Consider the following 27,526-nt stretch of genomic DNA (forward strand, 5'->3'; position numbering starts at 1 on the left):
ACTATCTAGAAAATTATTTGTTTAAATCTCCCAATCTGATTTCTGACTTTCTTTCTTTATTTCTGAAAGAAAGAAAATGAAATTTTTTTTATGGCAGTCCTAGTAGTGGGTTGAGTTCATTCTCAAAGCTTAATACTTAAGTGAAATTTGGAGAAAATAATTCAACTAGTTTATAAATATAAAAAATCTCATTTAAAATAGCTTCTTGTAAGTTAATACTCTAATTTTTCAAAACTAGAATAAAGACAAATTTAAATGGACAATTTGAATTACAAAATGGAGAAAAAATTATTGTATGTAATGCAATAATTTTCAGAACAAATGCAACAAATAAATATGCATCTAAGGGGTTCTCCTTAGATTATTTTAACCAGAGTATAAATTTACTTTTAAAGTACTGATAATAACTGACTGAAGGCATTAAGAAGATGAATAACATAACCTAAGTCATTAAATATAGGAGCTTAAAAAATAATTGTGACTGTTACATTTTAATTCTAATGTGACATATTAATCTCTTTGGAAGCAGAGACTAACTTATATGCCAATGTAACTATTGCGAGTCCTATGAATAATTGAACCTTCAATTACAGCTGTCACAGAGAACTGTATATTCTTAATAGAAATTATTTTAAAAATATACAAAATGGAACATGCCAAATATTTCTAAGAAAGTCTTTAGAATGAGAATGTTAAAATGATTTCCATACAGCAGCCAAGCTGAATTAATTCTGTTGATGTTTCATGTTTTTAAAAGACAAATACTCTCACAAAATGAGTATTAAGAGAGGTTTTATTTTTTGTTCAAGATTTTTTTTTTTAATTTTAGGTCACATGTAGCTGTACTCATGGCTTAGTCCTAGCTCTGTGCTTAGATGTTACTCTGAGGAACCTCAGGGCACCATATGGGGTACTAAAGACTGAATTCAGGTCAGCCATGCTCAAGAATTATTTTTGCCGGACCAGAGATATATATAGTACATGATCTATGCAACTGTCTTGCATGCATCCAATCTGTTGTGATTGTTGGCACCACGTGGCCCCAGAAATAGTGGGCTGCAGCCCTGGAGGCCCCCAAGGACCACCAGATGTGGTCATGGAAACCCCTGGCCTCCACCAGAGTAGCTTTGGTCAGCTTCATCATTACTGAGCCTGAGCAAGGCTGCCAGGAGGGTCCCTGGAGAGCCCGAGGAGAGATTCTCCTGCTGTGGACATCACTAATGAAGAAGGAGCCTTGGCCAAGTTTCATGAATTTGTCTCTGGCTACAAAAAACCTCATGAGACGCCAAAAAAAATTTTTTTTTTTAAGAAAGTCTATTAAAACAATACATTGAAATTACTGACAGGAAGAGATAAATTATTAAATGTCACATGTAACAGAATTGAGAATCTTTACTCAGCAGCATAAATTTAAATTTCAGGAATACCTGTGTTTGAGTGGCTTTTTGCGTTAAAAACAAAAGTCCAAAAACTACATCTAAGCGCTTCAAGAGTAGAGATGTGGGGAAAGCTAGAGTTCATAAAAGAAAATAAGGAAGAAAATTTCTACTATATGCTCTTGGAATATCACATAGAAAAACCATAACAATACATTAATTTTAAAAGAGATTTAGAATATTGAATACTTTGTATGGGTTTTGAATAAAGATGGAGTTAAGAATTTAAAGTCATTTCACAATTTTTTCTAGATACATGAAAAAGTATCTGTAAATATTGCTTTACAAGAATGTACATGTTGCCTTTCTTAGGCAGAAATACTTAAGCCATGAATTATTAATCCTTAAGGTTTCATAGACCAGCAGCAAGACCTCCCGTGTGGAAATAAGTCATTCTTTCCCATCTAAAAATAACTTTATGAGGAAATATAACATCACGTATTGCCAGGTGAGTAATGAAAGCACAAGACCAATACTTTAAATCAGATATACTGTATTTTTTCTTAATTACATCTACATAAATGCTTCCATGTTATTATTCCTGTGACTTAAATCTTATTAGGACCTGCTAAAAAGACTTTGGATATAAAATCAATTTCAATAACATACATGTCGTGATTTTATCTGTACCTTAGCATCCTGTTAAGCCCCATCCAGCTGTCTCTTAAAGTCTCAGAGAGGATTCACATGTCCCTGTTTTTGGAGGACCACCACAAACTCTTTTCTACCACTCTGACCTCTTTTGTCTATATCCTCTGTCCTTGGAATCATTAAATTTATCCATTCTCCTGCCCTTACTTTCATCCTGAAGATGATAACACAAAGGCACTATTTCCTCATCCCATACGTTCAATGCCCTCCCCTGTTGGGGTGTGAGAGTCCAACTCTCAGAATCCCACCCTGATAACTTGGTGTAAGATGGCCTTTAACTTTTTCCTTTGCTCTGTGGCCACGTAAGCCCTAAGATAACACAACATCTGTCCAGGGTTTCACTAAATCTCTTGTGAAATACCCCCTTGATCTTCAATGTCTTAGAAATTTCATTCCAGGTCACTAAGCCTCCTGCTGAGGCTTTATGGCCTCACCTTTGTCAGTTAGGTACCAGACAATGAAACAAAAAGGCCTTTCTTTCTTCAACACAGAAAGTTTATTTGCATGCTATTTCAAGTATACCAATGCTATATGCATGGGAAAAGTTTAAGAAGCCCTGAAGTAGATAATATATTTGATAGAAGTTTTTTTTTTTTCTCTTTGGGTCACACCCAGCGATGCTCAGGGGTTACTCCTGGCTTTGCACTCAGGAATTACTCCTGGCGGTGCTTGGGGGACCAAATGGGATGCTGGGGATCGAACCCGGGTCAGCCGCGTGCAAGGCAAACGCCCTACCCGCTGTGCTATCGCTCGGTCCCATTGACAGAAGTTTTTAATTTTTCATTTTGTGGTTTTCCTGTGATGTAAAAAAATGTCTGAAAGAAAAAGAATGGTTCTAATGAATTGCTTTAGTTAACTAATTTTGCTAGGTTTACTTGCCAAGCTTATTGATTCATACTTTTTTGTTTCCTTTAAATCCAGAATCTGTTTTTCATTGGCAGGATTGTTTTATATTCAGTAAATTAAAAGCTACAAGTATGTATGTTGGGTTTCCATTGTCTTACATGTACAGCAATCTGAGCAAAGAATATTTAACCACAGCAGGAACTCGCTGTTGAAAATATAGTAAATTACTCTATTTTCATTGTAAGATGTATTTCTTCTGTTTTTCTAAACTTCTCTTCACTAATTTAGGTAGAAATTCTCACTGTAATAAGAATCAGTAAATAAAACTCAGTTTTTATTAATTACCTGTAGACATTTAAAGAATATAATGTTGAATGTTTTTGCAATATTGTACTCAAAAATGGAACAAACCACAAATACATGGTTTATCCATATGACTATTTATAAGTGTAATTAAATGATGATATAACAGAAAAAATAGACAATACTGGGAATATATACTAAATACACATAGTTTAAAGAAGAGCTGGCTGAAAGTTAAAAGCTAGCCCCTTTATAACCATGGGAAGGATAGTTTAATGGCTAATTTCACATAGTGATATTCCTACTAAAGTATAGTTATTGGGGAAAGAAGAAATAATTTGTCTGAATAAGTTCCACTTAAAAAAAACCTTAATTTGCATGGAATGCTTGAGAAAAGATGCTTCAGAAAAGCCCAAGATAGGTTGGAAAATAAGTAAAACTATAATAAAATATCTGAGAAACTAGGTCAATATTATACTTCTCCTAGGTGCCCTCATCCTCTTATCAGATAACATATAGTTACCTCGCTGACAGTTTGGGAAATTATCTGTGTGGTCCTGGATTAGAGAAAACTAATATAAAACAGAAACTTCCAAGGAAATGACCATAAAATTAAGATATAAAGGTAAATATAAGACCCCTGGATCTTAGACAAAAAAATCCTAGACTTTGAATTTCATTGGTTTAATGAAAAGTGTACATTTTTTTCCAGATTGGTCCTAATTTATGCCCCACTGTTCTAACTAAATCGATACACATTTGAATCTGTAAATAATGTATATTGTTTTCTTAGCCAACCATCTTGCTCTATTGTGAAAGTTTAATTCAGTTTTTAAAACGTAAGCACCTTCCTTATGTGGATACATTTCTTCCATTTACTTTGGGTTTTTTGATGTTGTTTGTTTGTTTGTTTGTTTGTTTTGGGCTTCCCATAAGTGCTCAGGAGGCCCTGGGATGCACCAAAAATTGTCAGCCAAATGGGTCAGCAGTTCAATGCAAGAGCATGAGCACATATGTGATTCTGCTTGGACCCAGCAGGGCTGGGGATACCTGGGGCACTTGCCTAGGGGTGCTAAGAGGACCGTGTTGGGAATTGAACCTTGTGCTTTACAGAATCAAATGACCTAGGTTAATATTAGTGACTCGAACTAATTACTGCAAAATACAACTCTGGATCTCAGATACATTTTTCAATCTTCTTTTGCATTAGTTTTCAATCTCTTGCTGTAATTTCACTAAAAACTGTATTTGTTAGAAATAGAGACTTCAAAATTATAGAAGAGACAATTAACTTCTCACAAAAACATTTTTTACTAATATCCAGTAAACCTTATAAGATCAATCTGAGTTAGCTTACATTTATATCATTCATTTTGAAGTCAAATCTATCTCCTTCAAATTATTAATTAAATAAGAATTAAAAAATTGTGAAGATACTTAGTCCTCTTAGTTTTCCTCTGAATTTCCTCTTATTTCCTCTGAAGATGGACTATGTAGAGAATGAAGTCGAAAATAAATAATTTTCCTAATAGAACTTCTTGCACCTTATGATTTTTTCTACATGCCTTCATTAAGCAAAACTGAAATTCTTCAAAATTTGATTTGGCATCACTTCACATAAAAAAGTTCAGAGAAAAAGTCAAGCAGTGAGGTATAAATTGGTATTTTGAGTATTCAATCCTTGCTCTTAAGAACAATGAGTCACATAAAATATAATGTGCAAAGGAAACTGACACATAAAAGGATAAGACAACAATGATGAGTTCTCAAAGAAATGTTGTAGGGGAATAATTACAGAAGATCTATTTTTGGGTTCAGCAGCATAACTTGGGAATTTAAAAATCCCAATTTAAGTACAGAAGATATTATGTCACTCAGCTTTGAACTTTAAGTTAGCAACCTTAATATTTACTAACACTGTTAGAGTTTATTATGATGGCACATGATTAAACTGTAAAATCATTTGACGGCGGCTAGAAATACATTAGAACAGGAAAGGAATTTCATAGGTAAAGAGAGCTATCGGTTAGAATAATAATTGTACATTAATGTATTATCTGACATGGAATTATAATGGAAAATATAAATAACACACACTGCTATCTACAAGAGTAATCTCTTTGGAAGCACCAAAGGCTGCTGAAATTTGTCATTATGCCCAGGCTTGAAACTGAAACTGGTTAGGATGCCAGTCTTGTCTAAAAATAGTTTTTAGAGCAATTTAAAGTTTTAGAATCACCCAACCTCCGTTTTAATGTTCCCTTATTTACAAAGTATATCCTGTTCTAATTGTGGGAAAGTTTTACAAGCATTTATAGGAATATAACTGTGACAAGTGAATTAAAAACCAAAATACTTTAAGGAGGACATGAATTTAGTTCGAGCAAACAACCTAGACCTACCATATCATAACATAAAGAATTATTTATTTTACAGATATAAATCATCTGCTCGAGCAAATTGAAGATCAACGGGATGACAAGTGATTCAAGTGATATATATAAATATATATAGTTATAGTAATATTAGTCACATGTGTGAGATTGTCTGTGGTTACTACTCCTAAATTAATAGCATTACTAAATCTTATAGAATTAATTTAAATTAGTTTAAAACACACCTTGTTCTCTGTCATAAGAAATCAAAACATGAATGAGAGCCCTATGTTAGAAAGTTTCAAAAGAACCATATTTCAAATTTTATAGATGTGCATAATTCATCTTTATATTTGGTTTAGTCACTCTTCAAAATGCTTCTCAGGTGTTATTTTTTTATTGCTTTATATCTTTCTGTGAATCTCTCTATTGCTAACACAGCCATATTACCCTCAAGATCTTTGGAAATGCAGCATATCAATTTGATCCTTCTTTGAAAATGTATGCAGTACCTGAGAGTAAGATCATCCAAAGTCTTGACAGGTGGCAGCACAAGTGGTTGCTGTATCATCGTAGGACCCTGGGTGACAAGAGAACACTCCTGTGAATTTTGTATGGTTATCCGTGGATAGGAAGTCTTCATCAAACTTAAAGTTACATAACAACGTGTTTCTTTGTTAAGTCATCAATGTTTATTTTTAATAGTTCATTTTAATGAGAAGTTGGGACAAGAAACATTCATTATGTTTAGGTGACCACAAAGCTAATCTGCAAGGAACCAAGAACACTGTTGCCAGCATCTTATTTCTTAAGAATGAGAACATTAAGAAGCACACACAAACAACAATGGGAGAAGATGACTGCTCATTTTCAAGAATTCTGTTGTATAAACTGTTGGATGTCCTGATATATTTGGGAGAAAGCTTCTTCTGGAAAGATGGAATGACTCAATCAATGGCTTTACAGTGAGACCAAAGTTAACAGTTACAAAATGCGGAAAGAGGGTCAAGTGATCAAATTGGAGTAAACTATAGGAAAGAGTGACATAGACCTTGTAAAAGGGGGAAATTAAAGGCTACATCATGTCAGTTATATGATTTAACTCTCACTGAACATAGAATATTACTAACAAGTTCGATTTGCCCACTATTAAACAGATATTTTTATATACACAAATGTGGTTTATGTAGTCTTTCAGAGTAAAACTAATGTTAAAAGCCAGATACAGTATAAACCCATTTATTTTGATTTACATTTAACAAATTGTCTACATTATAAAACTTCAAATTTGTTAAATCCACTTTTGCAAATTATTAATGCTATAATAAGAGAGGGTTTTATTGGTATCACATTTATAGATTGTTAATTTTCTTCTATTCCTAATAATGATCTTTGAATTATTGACAATGGTTTCTGTGAGATCAATAATTGTCATGCAATAATATATACACAATAGTGTTCCCATGGTGAAGCATAAGAAGTTGAAAAAAATATACCTAATATAAAGAAAGAAACAAAGAGGAAATCAGAGCTTTGAAGAAGTATTATGTAAATGAAACAATGAAACAAATTCTAGTGCCTTTTATGGTTATATATGTGAGATATATATTTCTTATATATATCTCATATATCTCATATATATATGTAAAATAAGTTTTGGGGTAGGGTCATAACCAATGGTAAGGGGCTGTTCCCAGTGATGCTTGGGAGAGCAGAACATCAGTGGGATTAAACTGCAGAGCATCCAGCCCTCTGAGCTGCCCCCTAGAGCTCCAGTAAATAATTTCTAAGACAGCAGAAAAGCACTATTAAATCACTGTCACTGTAATCCCATTGCTCATCGATTTGTTTGAGTGGGCACCAGTAACGTCTCTCAGAGACTTATTGTTACTGTTTTTGGCATATCCAATAAGCACGGGTTGCTTGCCAGGCTCTGCCGCTTGGGCTCGATACTCTCGGTAGCTTGCCGGGCTCTCCGAAAGGGGAGGTATCGAACTTGGGTTGGCCGCGTGAAAGGCGAATGCCCAACCGCTCTGCTATCACTCCAGCCCCAGGATTCCTGGTTTTCACCCAGGCGGCCCGGGTTCGACACTACTAAATATAACAGGATAATTTTTATCTACATAAATAATATTTAATATTCAAAATATGAAGGAAAACACACAATAGATCCAGGAAGATAGTCTACAAATCTGGTAATAATACTTTCTGTGCGCAAGGCTGTGAGTTTGACCTCTGCCCCTCATAGCACCACTGAATGTCACCCTGGTGGCCACCAACATCACTGGGTCAAAAAAGCATCTTACCAATGGGTCTGAAGAACACCTGATCAACAAACTTGAGCCAGTATACTAGTTGGTAAATTATTGCCAGAAGTGACCCAACTACCTTGATCACTGCTTAATGAAGGCCATTATACATGTATTCAAACTTATAGAATTTATCCACTTAGAATGAAACTAAGGAAAATTTATGCATTTGGAGTAATCACGGACAATGTATATTTATCAATCATAATAAATTGTCTACTCTGATAGATGTGGGGTGGAGGTATATGGTGGAAGAGTGAGACAGGAGAGTATGAAAAATCTTTTGGACTTCCTGCTTAATTCTACTGCAAATCAAAAACTTCTCTAAAATATTGTCTACTTAAAAATACACAGACATCGGAATATAATTGTTTGTATTCTTCCTTTATTTAAAAAGGGGTTTTGATGGGATTTCTTGAGGTTTTTGAAAGGGAAGTGAAAAGTCAGAGATTTGATTCTAGGCTTCATCATTCTGTCTCCTAGTATGTGAAAAGAAATGCTACTCTGCCTTTGAAAGAAATGCTACTCACTTTTAAAGCAGTAAGACCTATTTCCTTTCTCTGAACCATCTAACTGAAGTGAGTTAGTCCCTCTCTTAAATGAATACAAGTAAAAAATGGGTTAACCATAGTTTTAAAATGTCAAGTCATTGTTACCCAATTAGAAACAAATGTTTGAGAGGAAGGAAAATTTTAATTCATTTTACATACAAATTTTTTGTGATTCATAATCAGGCTAATGCAAATTAAAACCACAATGAGGTACTATGTTCCACCCACCAGACTGGCAAAAATTAAAAAAATCTCAACAATAGAAAAACATAGTAGAAAAGACTTGGTGCAATGAAAACCTAATACACTGTTTATAGGAGTGAGTATAAATTGGTGTAATCACTTTGAATTGTAAGGACCCTGAAATCAGTTTGCAAGTATGTTTTCTTTTTTAAAATTTAATTTCTGGGAAGATGTGGGTACACACCTGGTAGTGCTCAGGGTTTACTCCTTGCTCTGCACTCAGGAATCACTCCTGGCAAGCTCGGGAGACCATATATGGTGCCGGGATTAAACCTGGCTTGCCCGCAAGTAAGTCAAATGCCCTACCTGCTGTACTATTACTCTGTCCCCTGCAAGTAGGTTTCTTAAGAAAACAGATGTATGTACATTAATTTGTATGTAATAAGCTATTTTCATTTCTTCTCTATTTGTAATAGTAAAACATAGGACAAAGCCTTCCAAATGGCTCTCAGCATGTATAATATATTCATATTATAATATATTGTAACAGTGAAAAGAACCTAAGCAATACAATAACTCTGAAACATCTTCAAAACAAAAAGTAACTAAAAGAAATAAAGATTCAAAGATTGTATTCAGAATAATTCCTCTTTCACAGAAAGAAAAATAAACACAGCAAAATTAGACAATATATTGTTGAGAAACAAAGATATATGTAGTAGAGTCATAAAGCAAAGCAAGACAGTGATTGGTGCAAATTGGATACTTTTTTTTTACTTTAGTGGACATATGTAAGGCTGCATTAAGGAAGGAAATCATTGACAAACTGGGTTGGGTCTATGTATCTATTTTGAAAGTATATTTATGCTGTCAATAACCTCATATGAGATTGTTAAACGTTATATATAAGTTTTTTTGTAGAACTATTTGAGAAGTATGGCTCTATATTCTGGGATCATGTAATGCTTGTGAATTTTTAAGAACAAAAAGTGTAAATGCAATGTATTTGGAATAGATGAGTGCAATGGTTTAGAGAGAGAGTTGTCCTACACAGTACTGATCCAATTAGAAATGTTACTTTCCTTGGCAAATATTGTGAAGATTAAACTCTTTAATATTTTATGTTGTCATAATTTTATGTACAACTTAAACACTTAACATTTTACAATTGCAGTTCAGGAAATTCTAGAAGAATTAAATAAAACACCATGTAAGTCCTCCATATGTATGCATGTGTATGTATGTGTTTTTGTTTACCCCAGAACCCTATGAAAGAGTAACGGTCAATAAAATAGTGTTTGTGATTTTAGCATGTTCTTAAGACTTGTAAAGTAGGATGATTCAATAGGAAAAATGTGCCTCAAAGTAATAAAATTAAGGTTTCCCCAAATAAAAAAAGAAACTAACATATTTGTCTTGTTCTTTATGTATAACTCAGTGCTAATTTATGCATATTAGCTCATTATTTAGAAAGAAAAATCTCTTGCTTTAAACATATGCCTTGTTTACTGCTTTATTATTTTAAATATTAACTTGTATTATGATGTTTTATTTATACAATATCCCGAGTCCAATAAAGAGAAGTCCTTTTCTTTAGGGCAGGGGTCATTTATACATCACCCTCTGTATGGTGAGTCATCCCTAGACTAAGCTTAATAGTTTGATTTGTACTACACAGTTTTTCTGCTTTAAATACAACATAACTAAGAAAGGCCAACTTTGGAGCTATATTTTGAGATTCTGTCTCAAATTGATAAAGACTTTCCAGTAAGTTATACTTTGTGAACCCTGCTCTGAAAGTAGTCATTATTGTGACTAAAGAACTATTTACCACCCTGGAGATAGTGTTTGTCCCCTATAGTTTCTTCACATACACTCCTCACCTCTGATAAACTATCAAAGAATACCCCCTGTTTGCTTAACAACCAACCCCATTTTCTCAAACAAAAGAGCAAATTGTGTTTTTCCTAGCCTGAATTTTAGACCAAGCAGCTGGAAGACATTTGCATACCAACTTTTGTACATGACCACGTATGCAAAATACCTTCACATCTCAATTAAGCTGATTCCGTGCTGAATGTTTATTTCCTAACCATTCTGGCAAATAAAATGTGTCTTGTTGAATCAGAGTATCTTCTTTATAACCTATTCTATTATTTATTTTTTATCGAATCACCATGAGATACAGTTACAAAGCTGTCATGACTGAGTACCAGTCATACAATGATCTAACACTCATCCCTCCACCAGTGTACACTTTCCACCACCAAGGCCACCAATGTTCCCAGTATCCCTCCCGCCATCCCTACCCTACCTCACCCCTGCACTTTCCTTTTTAACTCTCTCTCTACTTCTGAGCATTATGGTTTGCAGTAGAGATACTGAGAGGCCATCATGTTTGGTCCTTAGTCTATACTCAGCACAACTCCCATCCTGAGCAATTCCTACAACCATCATTGACTTATTGGCTACTCCTTTATCTCAGCTGCCTTCTCCCCCAGCACATGAGACAGATAGCTTCTTCTTTTATTTTTGCTCTATTCTCTTTATTCTCTTCACTCCCCTTTTCTTTTTCTGGTTTCCTCTACTGTCAATGTCATCTCTCTCTCTGCTTTATAGTGGTTCTTTTTAACTTAGTAAGCAAAATTTACTACATAAATTACATTCTTGAAGTTATATATATATATGTATTCTATAAATGAGAATTTTTGAATTTTCTTTATTCTCTTCTGATTGCACTTCATATTTAAACATACTTCTTTCTTTTTCAGTTTTATGTAAGAGTGAACACTAAACTCTGCCATATACCAGTCACTAGACCTGTAAAAAATATGGTATTATGTTTTACAACCAAGCCCATATCTCAAAAAAAAAAAGATCAGATACTATTTTCCTATACTGAATTTGCTCCTTGGAAGCAGAGTTTATAATCTACAAAAGTGTTGAATTTTGTATCTTAAAATACACAATCAAGGGCTGGAGCGATAGCACAGTGGGTAGGGCATTTGCCTTGCATGTTGGCCGACCCGGGTTCAATTCCCAGCATCCCATATGGTCCCCTAAGCACCGCCAGGAGTAATTCCTGAGTGCAAAGCCAGGAGTAACCCCTGTGCATCACAGGGTGAGACACAAAAAGCAAAAAACAAAAATACACAATCAAAATATGTGATACACGTAAACATGAAAAGCACATTCACTCTTTTAAGAACACCTGAGATGAAGGCTTGATTACAAAGAGAAATTAATTTAAATAGAACTAATTAGAGGATTATTGAGAGCATTTGCTTGTGGGCAGCATCATGAATTATAAACTAGATTACAGCTATGTTTTATTCAATGGGCTAACTAGTAATGCCCCTAACATTATGAGTCAGAATAGATAGATACTTATTGTCAAGTTAACCAAGCCTACAAAAGAATAGTTGCAAAGATAGAAATTTTATGTTATATTTTTAATTCACTACCTGATAGTCAATTGTAGTGAATGACTTTTACAATTTCTGAAACTCTTTAATTGACAGCAATTTTTTTTACTTAACACTAGATAATTAATGAACTTCAAAATAACTCTTCATCCTACAAGTACACTTGATTAGAAAGGCTCAAGTATAGGTGATACCTCTGTTGAATCTAGATGAGAGTGAACAAATATTTTGGCATTGCTTTTTTCTAAATAGGACTCCAGGGAATATCCATTTGTCACTGTAGAGACTAGTACCAGTTTGAATAAATGTGAAGAGTCTGCTCACTGTGAGAAATTAGTTATTGTTTGCACTCAGATTTTAAGTGCAGAGTAACAATTCAAAATTCCATAATCTTTTTCTTATGAAGTTTATCAATTTTGATAAATTTGAGATCATCTAGTTTGGAAATTGTCATTCTTTTGACTTTTGGAAAAGTACTTTTGGTCTCAGTTTATTATCATCATCATCATCTATTGCAAGTAATCAAAAACAAAGATAATATGCTATATTGTGTTGGGTTTTCATGCTACATATAAAAATACCAAAAGTAATTTGAATTCAGGTAATTTTTAAAACACAGTTCATTGATAGGGCATTATTATCATTTATGTTTTACAATGGGACTTTCATTATGAATAAACTTTTTGAAAACTATCAGATCAAATAGAGGAAAAACAAAGTCAAGAGCAAAGGCATAGTAAAGGATGGCAATAAGAAACACCTACTTTAAATTTGTTTTTGTGCTTTGAGAAATCTTTCATTTAGAATAGAGCATTGTTTGAGCCAACTAGATTATTTCTTATGGTTTAAAGACCAGTCAGTGTTTTATTAGATGATATGTTGGAAAATACACCACTGGTAAGAATGAGTAAAGAGAGGCTGCGAAAATCTCAGGGCTAGGACGAATGGAGATATTACTGGTGCCAGCTCGAGCAAATCGATGATCAATGGGATGACAGTGATACAGTGATACAGTGATGTTGGAAGATAGTAAAATTACAACTTTGACACATTTTATATACATATTTTCTCTAATATATTTGAAAAAATACTGAAAAAAATCAGTATTTTTTCAAGGAAAAGATATTTGTCTAAGTATAACACATATCCAGGCTTTAAAAATTCAACTATGATATTTTTAGGTAAGCAGAAAGTTAGAAAATGTTTATTTTAAAATATAACTATGTGAGCCTCAAATGCAAAGAGAAAATCCAATAACTTGCAAGCTTCATCAATTTAGTGGTCATATTTTGTGAAATTCCATTGTATGTCTTATAAATGTATCATTGTTTAGTGCAAAAACATCATCATCATCATCAACATCATCCCATTGATCGTCGAATTTCTCGAGCAGTCTCAGTAATGTCTCCATTTGTCCTAGCCCTGAGATTTTAGAAGCCTCTCTCTACTCGTACTTCCAAACAATGCATCATTGGAGGCTCTTTTAGGGTCAGGAGAATGAGACCCAGCTTGTTACTGGTTTTGGCATATTAATACACCATGGGGACCTTTCGAGCCTCTCCCACGTGGACAGGAAACTCCCGGTTGTTTGCCAGGTTCTCCCAGAGGGACAAGTGGGCTATAAGATATAGCACAGCCACCTCTGGGAGCTCGCTTTTAAGTCTCTGGAAAAACATCATGTTTAAAAAAATATTCTTTGCCTTTAATATGAGAAAACTTCTAAAACTGTGCAATGGTGAAAAACTGTATCAACAAAGATATATCCTTTTTTTGTAAAAATAAAATGAAAATCCAATGACAGTTGGCTTTCTTTTGGAATTATCTATGAATATTTACAATCAACATAAAATTTTAATAATTATAAATAAACAAATAAGTACCTTATCAGTTATCAAACAGATTCATATTGGAATACAAAAATTGTAGGGGCTGGAGTAATAGACAAGGCAATGCCAGTTAATCTGTATCCCCCCAAAAAAGGGACTTAGGGAACACATGCTTGTATGTCAGTATTTGTATTCTGTAAATTTTCTCTATGCCATTTTAAAACATTAATCTACTCTAAAATCCAGTTATAAGCTTTTGTTTTCTTCATAGGCAGACTTTTTCAGAGCTGTTGTCTAGGAAGGAAATAAGTAATAGAGTAAGACTTTTGTTGGGAGACAAGAGTTGGAAAATTTGCCAGTTTCAACAGTAAGTCCTGCCAACTTCACCAGAGGTTGGTCATTTGGGGGAATGCTTCAACATTTTGTGTTAAAATTCTGATCAACTTTCTCATTTATTCTGGTCTGAAAAGTCACCCTAGGAATTTAGTGAAACCTGAATACTAGTACATTTTAAAAAGTATTTTTATTAATTTATTTTCCTTACAAAAGCAGTGAAGGAATAAATATTTGGTTGACCTAAGAATAACAAAATGTTAATTCGTTTCTGATTATTTTCTCTTTGGCTAAGTACAGCAATTCTAACACCTTGAGAATTTCAACTCCAACTTCTATTGCACACTACCTAGGAAATGAATAGCTGGTATTTATCTGTGAATTGTGGACTGCTATAAAGAAACATGTTTGCTCATTTAATCATTTGTTAAGCTAGTTTCAAGTGCCTATTATGTCTGGGTGTTCATCTGGAGTCCCAGGATATTTTGTGAAAAAATAAAATGACAAAAATGATCATACATACAAAGCTTAGACAATATGAACAGATAATAAGCAGTTACATGGAAAATCGGTGAATTATAGTAGATGGTTTGGTACAAGACTATTGATGTGATAGGAAGAAGCAAGGAAAAAATGAAATCAAGACAGACAAAAGGGTTGAGGTAGTGCCACTGTGGGCTGATTTTAACTAAAGGTTAGGGAAAGACCCTAAATGGATTATATCTGAATAGATACTACAGTGGACTAAAGGACTTATATGGATAACTGAAAGAACATTCCCTGTTCATTGAAAGGAACCCATGGATAAGTTGCTGGTGGGCAGTTTCCCGGTAGCATTCTGGTCTATGGAGAACACTGATAGTAAGACCTGTTGGCTCAATGGTAGTGCCTAATTATTTGCTGCTTGAGCCAGGTAAAGTTGGTGCCACCAAGGCTACATACAGTCAATGATGTTTGGGGGAGCCTATGGTAACGTGGTTGAAACCTACAGCCTCCCACATGCAAGACGTCTGATCCATGGGCTGGTGTGGTAGCATAGTGGGTAAAGCCTTTGTCTTAAACACCGCAGATCCAGATTCTATCTATCCCCAGTATCCCATACGGTTGCTGAAGCCCCGGCGGGAGTAATTCCTGAGCTCAGAGCCAGGAGTAACTTCTGAGCATCAGCAGGTGTGGCCCACACTGTAAATTGTCTCCCAGATGATAAAGACAATTGTAATCCTCTTTTAAACCGTGTGCTTACTTTCCTTTAAGTTTATTCAGACTGCTATAAAAGATACTAGCAAGAAATAAACCTTTCTGGGCTGGAGAGATAGTACACAGAAAGGCACCTATCCTGACACTGCATATGACGGCCTGAAAACCACCAGAAGTGAGGCCTAAGCAGAGATCTAGGTGTAACTCTTGAGCACTGCAGAGTGTGGTCCATCCCTCTGCCCTCTCAAAAGAAATAAGCTTGTCTGAAGGTAAAAGATCCAGAAAACAGACAGTGAAATCTAAACTCCAGGAAGTTGGGCCCCAAATAAAGATTACAGCACTCTGATAAAAATGATAAAAATTCAAAAGAGGATAGAGGTAGAAAATTACTTAGTTAACAAGTTCAAACAAGCATATCTTCTTTAATTTTGTAATCTAGAATCAAGAAGTTAACATGAATTGTAAATTATATTCATTATTGAAACTTAATTTTATTATAAATGATTTAAATTAGAATTACTATACTGTGGCAACTCAACTATCCCGACATAAAAGCTTATACATTATATCTATAGGTAATTCTCTTTCTGTAGTCATAAATTATGCAATCATATACAGGAGAAAATAAACACTAAGATATAAAACAATCCTTAAAGTCTAAATAATTTGGATAATTTGGAATAGAGTAATATACATAAAAATTACTTTTAAAAATAAAGTTTATGCAGGTCAGTGAGATTTCTCAATGGATTGAACACAAGTTTTGCATGCAAGATTCCTGTGTTCAATCCCTGACACCACATCTCTCTTCAAACACCTTTGGAAATCACCACCCTAACACAGAGCTAGGGGTAACCCCTGAGTTCTGCTGAGTATGCCCCCAAGCAATCAAATAAACATACATGCTGTTTCAAGACCCACATCATAATTAGACTTAATAAAACCGTCTTCATCACACTGAGCTGAGTCTCCTATGAACTAGACTTATATAATCAAGTCTCTTGCTTCACAAACTACATGCAACATTTAAAAACGTTTTTTTTGTTTTGTTTTGTTTTCTGGGGGAGCGGGGGAGATCCCACACCTGGTGATGCTCAGGGATTAGTCCTGGCTCTGCACTCAGGAACCACTTCACCAGAGGTTGGGGATATGGTTCCCCAAATCCCACCAAGAACCACTTCTGGTGGGATTTTGGGGACCATATGGGATTAGTTAGATCAAACCCAGGTCTGTCACAAGGTGCCTTACCTACAGTACTATCTTTTTGGCCTCAGCAAGATTCAAAGTTTTAAACATAAAATCTTCTAAGGTACTAGAATCCAGAGGGTTTTAAACCTAAATATGTAGTCTTTAATGGTTCTGGATTTGTAACACTTGAGAACTTGAAGAACAAACTCAGTTTTCAGAGTTGCTCTAAAAACATGCACTTAGTGAATTTTTGGAGGATGTTTAAGTTATAAAATACTCTAGTACAAACTCTATTAATCTTGATATGTTTATCTTGAAGATAAGAAACAGAATCTGTTTCATGAAATGGATAACTATTGAATATGAAAAACAGACTCTTATCTATTTATGATAAGACACCTTTAATAGCATGCAAAGAAATTAATTTCCTTAAAAAAGTAGTAATTGTGAGGCAATTAATTAAGTATTGAACATAATTTATAAAAACTGTTTGTAGGTTTTACTCCCCCTGGTTTGTTTAAGACCTAAATATTAGCCTATTGAAAGGTCTTTCCACTCAAATTAATAAAACCAAATACACTTTAGAGCTGTATTCCTAAAGCATAATTTTCTTTTCATCCTGAAAATAAAAAAAGTTCTGATATATAACTGGGATCTTGACAACAGGCGAAGGTGTGAGTAAATCTTTCTTTTAAAGTACAAAAATGTCAGAGATATTAGCAGCTGAAAGAAGGTATTTTATAATATGTTAAGCAAAACATATAAAATTGTCAATTATGTAGAATCCATTAGATTGTTCTTTATTTCAAGTTATTTTTCTGTTTTCTTTCCAACACTAGGCTTCCAAATATAAAAACAAAAACCAATCTGATTTATCAGGTTTTGTCACTTTAGTGGGACAAAAAAACTTCCTTAAGATATTCCAGTCTAAATTTTGTGACAAGACAAAAATCAGAGTGGCAGAGAGCAGTATAGGCTGAATTCTTAAATCTGCACTGGCTCACACTGGATTGAGTGGAACTGATATTATCCAGAAAAGGGGGATTGCTGTCTTGCTTATCTTTATCTTTATCTTATCTTTAAGGACCAAGCCCATTCTGAGTCCTTACTAAATGGGGGATTATGCTATTTAGGCCTTGGAACCACCCCAATACATAATAGCAATAACAGCACAGGCATATGAGTTCAAATATAACTGTACTCAACATGTATTTTTGTATAAATAGATTTCCCATACAAAATATACTGCAATGAAAACAGATTTTGTTTGTTTAGTTTGGTTTTGTGGCAACACCCCTGGTGGAGCTAAGAGTTTACTTCTGGCTCTAAGCTCAGAGATTCAGAGATCATTCCTGGCAGTGCTCAGGGAACCATATATGGTAGATGCCATACTGGAAAACAAGCTGCTTTTAGCCACTTGAGTCCAGAAAGCATTTCTATGGCACATGGGTTAAAGTACTATGTGAATTAGGCAGGCGTGTGTGAGGAACCCAGCATAAGTAAAGAGAGAAGAGCAAATGGGAGCTCACCAATTATAGATTCTACCTGTTAATTATCTTATTTATTAGAGTCATACAGACTTGTTTAATCAAGATACAATCTTATTAGCCATTTGTTTTGAAGTCTATGCCAGATTTTTGAATGCTCAAACACTTATAAAAATCTGAGGTGATTAAAATATATGCATATAATATTTCATCACACAAGATAATTTTCATTTGAATTAATTAGTGCAGGATTGTAAATGAATATTTAAGAGCTCTTAAATTTTAAGAGCTTAGCATTCTCATCATGGAAATGGGAAAGTTCATAAAACTCATCAAATACATAAAAATTTTAAATATATAAAAATATATAAAAATTCAAGCTCCTAAGAAAGTAGACTAGTTTTTATTTATCTCGTGATACAAGCTTTACTGTTTATATTTTAATTACATTCTCTATATAGGTCATCATTCACAAAATTTAAAGTAACAAATCATTTTTAGAAAAAGTTATCTTAAACCAAACCAACATGGGAATACCTATTTAGGAATAGCATCCTAATTCATAGGTTCCTTTGCATAAAATTAAAAAAAAAATAATACTTAAGAAAAATAAAGGGGCCGGAGCGATAGCACAGCGGGTAGGGCGCTTGCCTTGCACACGGCCGACCTGGGTTCGATCCCTGGCATCCCATATGGTCCCCCAAGCACTGCCAGGAGCAATTCCTGAGTGCAAAGCCAGGAGTAACCCCTGAGCATCGCTGGGTGTGACCCAAAAAGCAAAAAAAAAAAAAAAAAAGTAAAATAGTAAGATGGCCACCTAAAAATTATAAATTTGCAAACCGAGTTTAGTTCTGTCATTGTTAAAGTTTATCTATTTTTGAGGCTTTGCAGTTAGTCTAATAGATAGTGTTAGAAATTTGTTGATAGACATTTAAATTTATCTCTAATACACTATAGTCTACAAAATATATTTAAATATGTTAAATTTGCTTTAATAAAAGTGAAATAGGAAAATTATCTTGTGTCTGAAGAGATTGAGTTTAAATTTAATTTTGTACAATATCAATAAGAGGTCTAATAATATACTGTGCACAATTACACACTGAAGAAGAAACCAATACATAAGTTAAATCAAAGATTATGTTAATGAAGATTCTTTGAACATACCATGTGCTTTGCTGAATAGCCTGTGTAAAAGTAAAGAAATACAATGTGTTTCTAGCTAATATGCTTATGGAAATTGTTAATATTGAAAACACCTTTCAGCACTCAATTTCCATAAGAATGTGATTTAAGCTTTTTTTAAAATCAGGCATATTTCATATGATGGCAAAAGTATGATTTGTCTGAAAACTAAAATAATACTTGTTTACGTTTTCAGTATTATAAAAATGTTGTACTCATATTTCTGTATATACATTGATTGGAATGAGCTTTTGTATAGAAACATGTCTTCAGCTCAGTTCAAAACAATATTTATTATGGACACTCATATTTGTTGAACACCTATTAGTGTCAAACAGTGAAATGAATTTCTAACTATTGTTTTATGATTTTGCACAAAACCCTATCAGGTAATATGAGTATCACTTTTATTTTATACATGAAAAGAAACTGTAAGCACTTAATAATATATTCATATGAGGTGAGTCAAAATCCTTTAAATGATATTTGTACAATATAGCTTATATTTTACTGTGGCTTTTCTGTCTTTATGTTTTTGCCATTGATATGTAAATAAGACACAAAACCAGAATGGAATCATTTTTTACTGAGCACATAAACTAATGGACTAAATTGAAAACCTGAGACTGTTTAATCTATAGCTGAGAAGAATAGTACTAGGGTTTAGAATACCTGACTTGCTAGTGAGTTCCAGTGGTCCAGGTGTGTCAAGTATGGTTGTTTTTTTTTTTCTTTTTGGGTCACGCCTGATGATGCACAGGGGTTACTCCTGGCTTTGCACTCAGGAATTACCCCTGGCGGTGCTCAGGGGACCATACGGGATGCTGGGATTCGAACCTGGGTCGGCCGCGTGCAAGGCAAACACCCTACCTGCTGTGCTATTGCTCCAGCCCCCAGGTGTGTCAAGTATGATTCCTGGAACCCTGATGGAGCTTTGCAGCCACGCAGTCTGCAACCCTTACTACCACAAGTGGTTTCTGGTAAATCCACACCAAGGTGTGTATAAGCAACACAGAGATGAATGCAACCCTTGGCAAACCACTCAACTGACTCATACTTCAACAGAAGTATGTGTCCCATGGACAGGAAGAACATGTGTGAGAATTCACCATAGTGATTTATTTGCCTAAATTAAGATTGCTTATCCTAGTGAGCCCATATGAAGCAAAGTGTGTTCCACATGATATGTGACTTCCATCAGCAACACAACTATAATTGTGCAAATACCACGGTCAGGTGTGTGTGCAAACTCCAGTCATTGGGATAAAAATGCAAGGGATAAAAAAAGTTATTTACTCCACCTCTGTTTCAACCAAAGAGTAGCACTCTCATCCCACTGTTCATCAATTTGCTCGAGCGGGCACCAGTAACATCTCCATTGTGAGACTTGTTGTTACTGTTTTTGGCATGCCGAATACGCCACAGGGAACTTGCCAGGCTCTGCTGTGTGGGCGGGATACTCTCAGTAGCTTGCTGGGCTCTCCGAGAGGGATAGAGGAATCAAACCCGGGTCAGCCGCGTGCAAGGCAAACACCCTACCTGCTGTGCTATCGCTTATTCTCATAATTAAACCCATGGTTCTGGGAGCAGCACAGTTTCCAGGAGGCTTATCAGGCACAAGACATCAACTGGCACAAATCACTGGGCACAAAGTCTAGTGAGGAAGGCAGAATAGTTATGGGTCTGGAGCTGATAAATCAAAATTCAAGTCTGACTCTGTCACTTAGCAGTGGGGGAACATTTAGGAATTACTGAGAACCTGTAAGCTCCATATATGGAATTTCTTATCTACAAAGATAGTGTTTCCTAAATAGTAATGTTTAATCCTTCGGGGAAATAAAATATGCTTGTATATGAGAAAATAATGATCATGGTGCATGGTAAATCTTCAAGGAAATTAGGTGAATAATTTAAGGAGCAGAAAGCCACATTTTTAAATAGTGGTGTTCTTGTGATCATGCAGTGTGGAAAGGTCCTCCCAAGGCTAAATTTGAAGGAAGCACTGCAGCAAAGGAGGGACACCTGCTTCATACACACACACTCACACATATACACACACACACACACACAAACACACATGTTATTTGTTTTTTAGGACATTCGGGGACTTATCCAATAATGCAGATTTCATCTAATAAGATCAAGGTACAGGGTAAGGCTGGAGATAAATGTGTATGTGTGTATAGATATGTTTTATTTTATATATGAAATATATAATTTAATATACACTTAAATAAAATGTTCCAAAATATTTTAATCAACAGGAGTTGAATGAAACTTTGTTGAACAATTTAATTCACTACTCATGTCATGAAGCTATCTAAACTGTACTTCATCCCAGGAAATACTTCAAACAATTTGTTAAACATTTATGAAAAACATAAATTATATTAAATTATATTTTATCTTACATAATAAGATACATGGGTATATTTAATACATAATGCCAAAATATTTCATTGAAAGAAATTTTTTAAGACATTGATTATTGCAACATTTCAATTTGTTACATTTATATCAGATTTTTATTAGCTAAGCAAAAATACCCATCAATGGCCAACATCCAGAGTCTATAAAACTAAACTCCCGGAAGCGACATCTTATAGCCTAGTTCTCCCTCTCAGAGAACTTGGCAAGCTACAGAGAGTTTCCTGCTTACATGGGAGAGCCTGGCAAGCTCCCCGTGGTTGTATTCATATGCCAAAACCAGTAACAAAAATGGGTCTCATTCCCCTGACCCTGAAAGAGCCTCCAATGAGGCACAATTGGGAAGGACAAGTACAGAGAGGCTTCTAAAATCTCAGGGCTAGGACAAATGGAGGTGTTACTGAGACCACTTGAGAAAATCGACAATTAATGGGATGATGATGAAGCAAAAAAAAGTTCAATTTATTTCGTATTAAGTGAAATCATGAGTTTGTATTTATGACCTGATTTTACCTTAATCTTAATACATTGTCCCATCCATCCAACATCAATAAAGCATAGAAGCATAGCTTCAAAATCATGGGCATCAGTAGTCTATTTACACTTATTTGGGGATTAAATTGAGATATTTTTCTTTCTATCATATTAGAATAGAAAAATACATTCAATTATACAATGAGTTAAATAATAAATCTACTTTTGAATTTTTAAAACATATACACTATTGTGACCACTTTTACAAATCATAATATATTGGTGTGTTAATTTAAATGCTATTTTTTTCAAAAATAAAATTAAGTTAATGTAACAAAAAAAGAGAAACTGGCAAAATATTAAGTTCTTATCTGATAATAATTCTAAGAGCCCAAAAAACACAGACCCCCAACTCATAGTCAGTGATTCTTTTTTTAATATTTTAATGAAAAGAGATGAGGTTTATATTATGTCTTTAAGATTTTTTTCAGAAAAAATTTACCAAACAAAACTGTCAATTTGATGTTAAGATTACCAATACATGGATAAATGCATATTTTTGATCCAATCTGATGAATAGCAATATAAGAAAAAGTAGAGATAAAAATAATAATCTGGATTCATTAGAGACCATTTTGTTTCAATGAAACATACAAATACCTATTTCTAGCACTTACATCTTTTTTATTTAATTACTCAAATCTAATAAGTTTTATGACTAAATCACTCTAAATCCATATTGCGTACCAAATTTGACTATAAAGTGATTTCTCTTGATCATGTCTTTAATTTTACACTTCATGTAAACCAATTAAGTAGGTAAAAGAAAATTAAAGTATGCAAAATATTCAAATACTCTGTTGCATAAGTGCTAATGATGAAAGATTGGGTGGACTTGTTTGTCTTTGTAAAAATATAAGAAAATTGAGATACTTGGTTATCATGCAGCACTGATTTTTTTTTTTTGGTGAATGTTAATTTTCCACTAATTTAAACACAATATTTTTGGATATTACATGAGAGGATGTCTAGAAATATCATCCAACATCTAAATTGTGCAACTACAGAAAAGAAATTGCCTGAAAAATAACAAACATTAATAGTATGTGCATGTACTTAAAATAAAGCACAAGCACAAACAATTTAAAGAGATTGTGTACTAATTTTCTATCTTTAGTGAATATGCTGATGGTTTTTCTGAATCAAGAACAAAGAAGTGTTATATACTTGCTATCTTTCACTAATTCCGTTGCAATGATAAATTGTGTTAATGAGTTAAAATCACTGAATTCCAAACAAAGATAAGGACTAAAGCAATAATTTCAAATAAAGTTCTTTAAAGATATGTCTTCTGAAAAGTTGACACCCGTCAACTTTTTTTCTGAAAACAGAATTAGATTTTCAAGCTGCATTTGAATACGTCTTGGAGTATGAAATAAATCTGTAAGTTTGACTCTTTGGAAATTATTTTCTTAATTTTCTATTAAATGAGAACATAATTATTAAATTTTAAGTTATTATTAAATTTTAGCCATAGAGATAAAAATTAAAAGCAAAATATTTTTGTAATGATTCCAAAATGTAATCTAAGTTACAAGCATAAAATAACACTATTACTTGGTTTGATTAGTTTCTATGTCATCAAAGAATGTTTCTAAAAGAGATGAAGTTATCTTTTCATTTGAATAGTATTTCCATATTTTTACTGACTGAAATTTGCTGTGAAAATATTAGTGGCAATAACTGTAGAAGTAAGTGTGAAGACTCAAAATTTCATATCCATGACTTCATTTAAACCTCATGGTATCACAGGTATCAAAAGAAATATAGACGTTGGTAATTCACCCAATAATTTTAGAATGATAAATAGATTTCTAATAGCATTTTTTACATCTCATTTTTTCTAAATTAGGTGAATAGTTCATATATTCTAAAAATTACAACATAGTAAAATAATATTGTTAGTGTTAAGATATATTAGGGAAAAAATAACAGTATAACCAAAGGCATATTTGGTTTCTTAAAGTTAACTGATTAACTTAAAGTTCTTCTTAAAGTTGCTGATTAACACCTTTCTGTTCAGATAATAATAATTACTTATTTTTATATTCCATTCCACATTACTTATAATTGACTTTGAACTCTGTGCATTGATTTTTAAGATGTTATAGTGAAATTTCTAGAAAAAGAAATGATTCTTCTTTGCTGAACTCATGCATGGATGCTCCAGCACTAGCTTAGCATTAGACAAACAATGTTTTACAAATTCCTTTCAAACATTTAATTACTTTGTTAAAAGGTCTTTTCTTGTGAATCTTTAATATTCATTATCTCTCATTTTTCCAACTTGCAAACCAACTATTAGTACAGTATTAATACACTATTATAAACATTTAATTAAATGATGAAAGAAAAGTATGAGGTTTGGGTTAGTATTTAAGTAAATTGGGGGTTTCTTATTAAAAATTTAATATAACACATCCTCTTAGGAAATAGTCTATGATAAAAATAAGACTCCTTTTATTGTTACTAACCAATGGTATTGGGTTAGACATTTAATATGTTCTTTCCATTTCCTCCTCTAATTAAAGACTATTTACAAAGTCATAGCCTAAAAACACATTTTCCGTTTTACACACATGTCAGGGAATTCAATATAATTAAAGACTAAAAAGAGATAGAAAAATCATCCAAGTTTTTTCAATCATATTAATAAAGTTTAGTTGAAACTTCCAGACAAGTTTAAATATTTAGGAAATTTGAGCAGAAAATTACCAAGTTACTCAGAATGAGTTAGTTAGTTAGTTAGTTAGTTAGTTAGTTACTCAGTCCACTATTAACGTACTTGATTATGTATGACTAAATACAGTATTTCTTCACTGAAGGACATTTTCTAGAGTGGAATTTCATTAGGTCAGAAAATATATAATGTAAATTATGTTAACCAACATAATTTGAACCTAAATTGATACTTAAATTTTTTAGCCACAAATTTGTTATATTTCTATGCCAAAAAAATTATTAAATAGATGCTGGTTTCTTAAATTGTCAAGGACAGTCTGTACTATTGAAAGAAGCACTAACAGATGTTTTATCACAGCATTTCAGAAAGTTTTATCCTGGAAATTATTTTAATACACACTTAAATTTTTATGTTTAATAACCTGATTCGCTTGTTTAGAAAATCTGTTACTTTTCTTTATCCACAGTTCTCTAATGTTGTACCGCCCCCTAAAACCTTGCAGAGAGATACCAAATTAAGACATTCTCTAGTTAAATAGTTTAAAACTCAAAGTTAAAGTAAGAATGTCTCAATCTTTGATGATGCTTCTTGTTTTTATTGTTTTCATTTTAGGCCAACCCATGATCAAATACAAAGGAAATCGTTCAGGGTTGTAAAAAAAAAAAAGCATCTTAAACACATCTGGAAAACAACAAACAATGAATTGTCCATTAGTTCAATAGTTAGAAATATTTGTGTGAATAGAGGTGAAAGGCAAACAGAAGGCAAACATAGTATTCAAGCGATTGCTTTTAATTTTCTACTTTATTCAACGGAGAGTGAGATTCTAAGACCACCAAGTAGTTTCACCCTGTTCTTAGAATGCTGATTATATGTAAGATTTAAAGACCCTTCCTGGGAAAAATGTTTTCCAGCTGTCAAAATTCAAGCTTAGCTAATAGTGGATCTGATGTTAAAAGGCATTGTTCCCTGATTGAGATATTTTCCCTAAGTATGCCTTGGATTCTGTTTAGATTTTTATTGCTTGCCTTATTTATTTTCTAGAACAGCATTATACATAATGCTGCCCAGCAAAAAAAGATTTTATAAATGTCTTGGGCTAATACACTGTAGTTTCTCTGATATGTGAAATAACTGAGACTCTGTCTCAACATTATTTCAATGTCAGTAAACCCTATATAGAATTATTGTCAAACTACAAAGAGACTACTACTCAGAACAAACACGTTTAGGTTGAGTAATGTACTTACCCAACACAGCTCCTAAGAAATTGTGGATGAAATATTCTTAGGATGTAGTTTGATTTTCTGAGAGACCGCAGAAGAGACTTACTCCCAGGCAAGGTGGGGAAGAGTGAAAGCCTTGCAATGTGATCCTGCCGGCGGGCTGAGGTCCAGTTAGCAGCGCTCCGTGATCCTGAAGCAGGAGGTGACACTCTCTGCTGGAGGGAGAAGGTTGTTCTGAATAGATTGGAAGTGTTGTCACATTGTATGTGCTCAGCAGCAGAAGGGAAACATCAGAGCTTCCTGTTACATCACTCTGACCCCGCCTGCAGTTAGTGTTAGGTTACTTTCTTTCTCAAATAGCATACCCCAGGAAAGCAGAACTCTTTTCCCGAGGTCTGAGATTAGAGCAAGAAGCAGCCTGAAGAGAAATCATATAATACATGAATACATTGTTAGCAGCCAAAACTGGCTAGCTTTCACCTTGACTGAGTTATGTTATAACTTGCCAGAGTTTCCTGCAATTTGAGAGAAGCATGAATACAACTGCTCAAAGAAGTAAAGGAGTTAAGGGAGTGTATGTATGTGAGTGAGTGAGTGTGAGTGTGAGTGTGTGTGTGTGTGTGTGTGTGTGTGTGTTTAATCTTACTTGAAAAGCATTTAGAAGATTTTATAGTTAATGTGCTTTTCTTCATAAAATAAAGAAAACAATAGCTGCTGCCATTGATTAAGTCTATGAGCAAGCTGTTATTTGTAGAATTGTGATAAATAAAGCTGGTCCCTAATGAGATTCTCACAGTTACTGATTAAATGAGTACATCTTATCTTGTAGGTTTTGCTATTGTTGTTGTTTTGAGGGCATGTCCAGTGGTGCTCAGGGCTTACCCCTGACTCTGTACTCAGGAATCACTCCTAGTTGTGCTGGGGGACCATATTGGATGCCAGGGATCCAACCTGTGTTGGCTATGTGCAAGGCAAGCACCCTACTCACTCTGCTATCTCTCTAGCCCTCTTGCAGCTTTTAAAATAATTTTATTTGGTATATGACATAATTGTGTGTATGTATGTATATATGTACATATATACATACGTATACACAATTATTTTTAGTAAGTACATATAAGTGTTATAATTATGAACTAAAAACTATACTGCATTTAGAGTTCAACTGCTGACAATCTGTAGAGTAATAAATACTATAAAAAGCATAAAAACTTGCATCCTATTTTAATTTTAATTTTAGAAAGAGGCTTTCTCAATTGTATGATAAATGTGTTTAGAAAATCATCACAAATGATCAGAGAAGAAAGTTTTAATTGTGGTATGCATGTGGATTGACAGTATGGTAAATGCATGAGATATAT

At 33.7% G+C, this 27,526-nt stretch overlaps 1 protein-coding gene across 1 annotated transcript in view; it reads right to left on the bottom strand.

Moving 5' to 3' along the window:
* Window positions 1-26,357, bottom strand: part of CALCRL (calcitonin receptor like receptor) — a 97,783-nt gene extending 71,426 nt beyond the window's left edge. Inside the window, exons 1-2 of the mRNA XM_004601213.2 lie at window positions 26,190-26,357; window positions 6,124-6,191 (exon numbers count right to left, since the gene is read on the bottom strand). The gene's annotated coding sequence lies outside the window, so the exon portion shown is untranslated. The remainder of the gene's footprint in view (window positions 1-6,123; window positions 6,192-26,189) is intronic.
* Between the last annotated feature and the right edge of the window lie 1,169 nt (window positions 26,358-27,526).

Source organism: Sorex araneus, chromosome X (genome assembly GCF_027595985.1).
Source record: "Sorex araneus isolate mSorAra2 chromosome X, mSorAra2.pri, whole genome shotgun sequence".
Lineage (NCBI taxonomy): Eukaryota > Metazoa > Chordata > Mammalia > Eulipotyphla > Soricidae > Sorex > Sorex araneus.